We start from the raw sequence: 5,314 nt of genomic DNA on the forward strand, positions 1-5,314 counted from the left end.
GGAGTCCCGGATGAGATCCCGGACATCACGAGGAGTTCCGAATGGTCCGGAGAATAAGATTCATATATAGGATGTCATTTTATGTGAAATAAAATGTTGCGGAAGGTTCTATGGAAGGTTCTAGAAGGTTCTAGAAAAGTCCGGAAGAAACCACCAAGGAAGGTGGAGTCCACAAGGGACTCCACCTCCATGGCCGGCCAGCCCTAGATGGGGTGGAGTCCCAAGTGGACTCCACCATAGGGGGCCGGCCACCCCCCACATGGGAGGTGGGAATCCCACCTTTGGGTGGGAGTCCTAGTTGGGCTAGGTTTGCCCCCTCCTATGGAAGGTTTTGGTTTCGGGTCTTATTCGAAGACTTGGACACCAACACTTGGGTTCCACCTATATAATGAGGGGCATAGGGAGGGGCCCGGCCACACCAAAGCCACCACCTTGGCCGCACCCCTTGGAGGCCGGCCACCCCTCTCCCCAAACCCTAGCCGCCCCACTCCTCCTTCTTCCCCGCACGCTTAGCGAAGCTCCGCCGGGATTCTCCACCGCCACCGACACCACGCCGTCGTGCTGTCGGATTCAAGAGGAGCTACTACTTCCGCTGCCCGCTGGAACGGGGAGGTGGACGTCGTCTTCATCAACAACCGAACGTGTGACCGAGTACGGAGGTGCTGCCCGTTCGTGGCGCCGGAACCGATCGTGATCAAGATCTTCTACGCGCTTTTGCAAGCGGCAAGTGAACGTCTACCGCAGCAACAAGAGCCTCATCTTGTAGGCTTTGGAATCTCTTCAAGGGTGAGACTCGATACCCCCTCGTTGCTACCGTCTTCTAGATTGCATCTTGGCTTGGATTGCGTGTTCGCGGTAGGAAAATTTTTGTTTTCTATGCAACGTTATCCTACAAAATTGATTACGCCACAGACCTGCCATGCCACAAATTGACCCCATATAGGAAGTGATGGATACAACACATACATACAACCCATTGGGATGGTCATGTTTTATGCCCTAGTTTCTTAGCAAGATAGGACAATTGGAACCGATGTTTTGTGAACGGCCTTAAAAAACAGTATCTCACACACACATGTATTGATAAATTGGCCATAATCGATAACATGCAAAAGGTAGAGCCAATATTTCCAATCATGTTCTGTTTCCCTTGTTTGAACCAGTGTTGGAAGGAAAATGGAAGTTTGTTAAACATGAGCATGCCAACATATTGAGCAACCTCTCAATAAGGGACCACATTTTAAACCATGAAAAACTTGTAATAGGGTAGATTTTGGTAATGAACAAAATATACCGAACAAACAAATAAGTTCAACAGAACCTTCTAGTTTTCCTAGCATGTTGTGGTGGGTGCATCGTATCGGTCATGGTTGCAGCATCATTTGACTGTACAGGATCAATACAAACGCTGATAGCGAGTATTTCACCAGAAATCAACTCTTGTGGCACCGCTAGGAACATCCCCTGCCCTGGACTTAGGGTGTCATCGAACATTGCGTTGTTGTTGACCGCCGAACACATCATGACCACCTTGTCCTTGTCACTACCTGAGTGCACCACCGAGAGCTTACACCAAAACTGGGTCATTGTGGTGGCGCTGATGTTTGCCCTGACACACACCAGCGACACCATTGTGGCAGTGGCACCGAGCTCACCTAGAGTGACTAGGAAGACATTCTGGTCCTCTTGCCCAACGACGACATGCCAACTCTTTGAGAGTGAGAGGCTGAGATTCGAGGAGCGGCCATAGCGGATATAGGTGATGGGACGGGAGTGAATACTGGCGAAGTGCTCCACGAGCCCTAGTGGGGCACCCAGGAAGCCACAACCGGACTCTGGGCACTTACAAGGTGCAAAATGGCATGCATTCATGAGCGCGTCAGCCTGATGGTAACAACATAGCTATCGCAACCGAAGTTCCTGTAGGAGCATGGCACCTTGGATGCACAAATGAAGTCAGCCAATCCACTGCATTGGATGCTGGCAACATCACATGCCTCGTCATGACCCTTGCGGCAGTGGCAACACATGACATGTCCGGATGCGCACTGCGATCGCAAACACAAACAAATATCAAGACTGAATAAAAAATCTAACTCAAATAAAAAACAAATCTATGTTGTATTTACCACAAAAACGGGTGGCTTGAGGGGTAGGCGGCAAGCTTGGCAGTGGAGCAACGTCACATCAACCCTAACATCAATCTGTGGCAGCATCTCCTGTACCAATGGCACCAAGGCTTGCACGCTTGTGCCATGAGCCAACTCCCCATCCTCAAGATCTTTAGTTACCCGTTGTTCTTGGTTTGGTTTCATCATGGGAATAAGGTCTTGTGCCCTCCCCTTCATAGCGTTGTTCTTTATATTTCCTACCGACATCAATGGTGACATCCTCTTGTCTTGCCCAACCATGCCTCTCCTTGGCCTAATTCTAACCCGATTTCAAGCCCACAAACAGATCTTGTGATGTGATCTAGATATATGACTCATGGAGGGGATATTTAGTATTAATATACCCCCGATTTACACCATTGGTCATATTCCCCGTGTTTCTCCCCAAAAATGGACCATGCGGAATTATATTTGTCATTGAATAATTCCCTTCTCGAATCCTTCATGATTATTTTCTCTATCAATTACTTAATCCTTTTAAATTTGAGTTTCTTAGCACATGTGCTGTCACCCAAAAAGGGAATGTTTACTCCCCCACCTGAAACGTTGAGTTCCCTTTGTTGTTCTCTAGGTAATGAACCCATTAAATTTCAGTTTTCCAACATAAGTCACGGTTATCAACAACCTAAAGGTATCTCTTGAGGAGTGACGAATGTCACTAAACACTAATTTGGTTTTATGCTCTGGAGAGCAACTACAGAGGCGATCAACTACAGAGGTGATTTTGTTACTTTGCCAACTTATGGAGAGATATATGTAGCAGAATAATAACCTATATGTGGTTTTCATAGACTTGGAGAAGGTACATGAAAAGATACCAAGGACGATCATGTGGTGAGCTAGAGAAAAACAAAGTTACAACAAAGTGCATTACCATCAGAAGAGATATGTATAATAATGTTGTGACAAGTGTTCGCGGAAGTGATAGTGAGACCGATACCTTTCCAATGATGATATAACTACATCAAGGGTCAACCTTGATTCCATCCATGCATCTTTTCCTTAGCTTGTGAAGCGACACGGCCTCATAAGGTTGAGTCTCTGTGCATACAGTGCTAGTCTTTGGATCAATATGCTAGCACATACGTTTTCAAAGAATAATAAAATATCAAATGTGCCGTTACTACAATTTACGTAATGATCTAGAATACATAGTATATTACTAGTTCCATATCTCATTCTCGCATACCAAAGAAACAATCTTCAGAGTTCCATCAATGCCACATGCAACAATGTTGAGTGAAATCTCGCGACCTAAATTAAAATTTCACTCGTTCCTCAGAGTAACCTGCAACAATAAAGTTGTATGTTATCAGGAATGGTCAATACATTTAAAATGTATTGGCAAGATGTCACATTTTTGTGCATATAAATGGCGCATATAAACTACATGCTTATTGTCTAGTGAAGTTTAGGTCCATTTGCGGGAAAAAAATAATTTATCCTATCATATTCATAAACAATTTTACTTTCGGTTCAAAAACAAGGCCACACTAATAGACATCCGATGCTCCTAACAATTCTAAGGACACACTAGGATAACCACATGCACTGATCTCAACGGATACACTGGCTCTGGATACATGGTGGCCTAGCTTCATATGCTCCTAACCCATTGTTTATCCCATCAAATTTTATTAACAAATTGGAATGATGAGATCTTCCAAATAGTCCTAGGTAGAGTCGCTCATAGTTTTCTATAACCGGGGACGCAACTAAGTCACTACTAGAAAAGGCTTATAGCCGCAACTACAATCGTGATGCAAAAGAGAAGGTCTACCGGTGGTAAGCTGTGTACCGCTGATGAGCAAACAAAAAAAAGTTCATCTGTACGTCATTTTCTGGTTTCCGCATTATCTACCTATGATGCTCAAAATAAAAATACATCGTTGGTTGTTGCTTCGGGGTCCGACCTAGGGGCCAGAAAAATTTATTGACGCTGAACTATTGGTTGCCGGTCATTGCCACCAATCTGGACACCGGCGCGGAAGAACCACTTCCACCGCTTCGATTCGCATGGGAGGTGCCATTCGATTGATGCTTATAACTACCTTGAATCCCCGGGTTGGAATGTGCATCCACACACGCTGTCATATCGATATATAACCCGTCCAAGGTGTGGCGGCCGGAAAGGACCACTCTCATTGATGACCTAATTAGGAAGATCACCGACATCTTCCTACTCATGGATGACCTCGACTACCACGATGTTCTCCAGGAATTCTACGCCAGGACTGGCGCTTGCGCACACGAAGGAGCACTTCATATGCCTAGCAATTCGATAATTTTGTAGCACGGAAAACTCTTTTGATCTGAGTGGGCCAGGTAAAAGAACTTGGAATCGTCAGTCTCTTCCTTTAAGAATGAGATTTGAAAACACTTCTGAGATGTCGAATTGATAAACCAACGAAGAGGTTTTTGATGCATGTAAAAATGTAAAATGCATACATGAACTTTGTAGTTTAATTATTATCATATATTCCAACATATTTGCATGTTATAAGATGTTATATTCATGTTTTTCATTGATCTATGGGGATTTTCCATTGATCCCCTTTCATTGCTTTATAACTCTGCAGAACAAGAAACTCCTATTTTTTGTATTTTTAAGTTTCAGGGACCGTACTGAACTCAAACAGAGCGAGCATTTTTCTGGAGTCAATATTTTTCCCCGGAGACGCAATGTGAGAAGAAGTATTGGATGGGGCCCACGAGGCCCGATTGAGCACATGTGGCATATGCCCCGCCACCATGTCTCATTTCCTCCTAGAGCGTCCGCAGCCGTACGTTTTGATCTCAAACTGATGGGCTTGACCTAAAAACCACTATATATAAACCCCCCTGAGGCATTCTCGGAGGAGGCAGCATGGAAACATGAAACAACAAAACTAACGATGAACATGCAAAGATTGCAGGCGGAAATGCTGGTGCCATCCCCGTTTGCATCTCCACCCTCTCCAACATCATCAACACTGCCACCATGACACCTCTGGACTATGGGTTTGTTGCAGTAGCTTGATCTCTCTCTCTCTCTTGTGATATGTTGCTTAGATCCATATGAGCTGGCCATATTTGTAATTCCTATGTGGTGGATCTTATGTTTATTGGATGATCTATGAGATCTGAATCACTATTGTGTTCTT

The 5,314-nt window shown here is 44.7% G+C and overlaps 1 pseudogene; it reads right to left on the reverse strand.

Annotated features, from left to right (window-relative positions):
• Nucleotides 1-1,311: 1,311 nt before the first annotated feature.
• Nucleotides 1,312-2,378, reverse strand: LOC124670918 (annotated as a pseudogene).
• Nucleotides 2,379-5,314: the final 2,936 nt, after the last annotated feature.

This window comes from Lolium rigidum, chromosome 7, assembly GCF_022539505.1.
Source record: "Lolium rigidum isolate FL_2022 chromosome 7, APGP_CSIRO_Lrig_0.1, whole genome shotgun sequence".
Classification (NCBI taxonomy): domain Eukaryota; kingdom Viridiplantae; phylum Streptophyta; class Magnoliopsida; order Poales; family Poaceae; genus Lolium; species Lolium rigidum.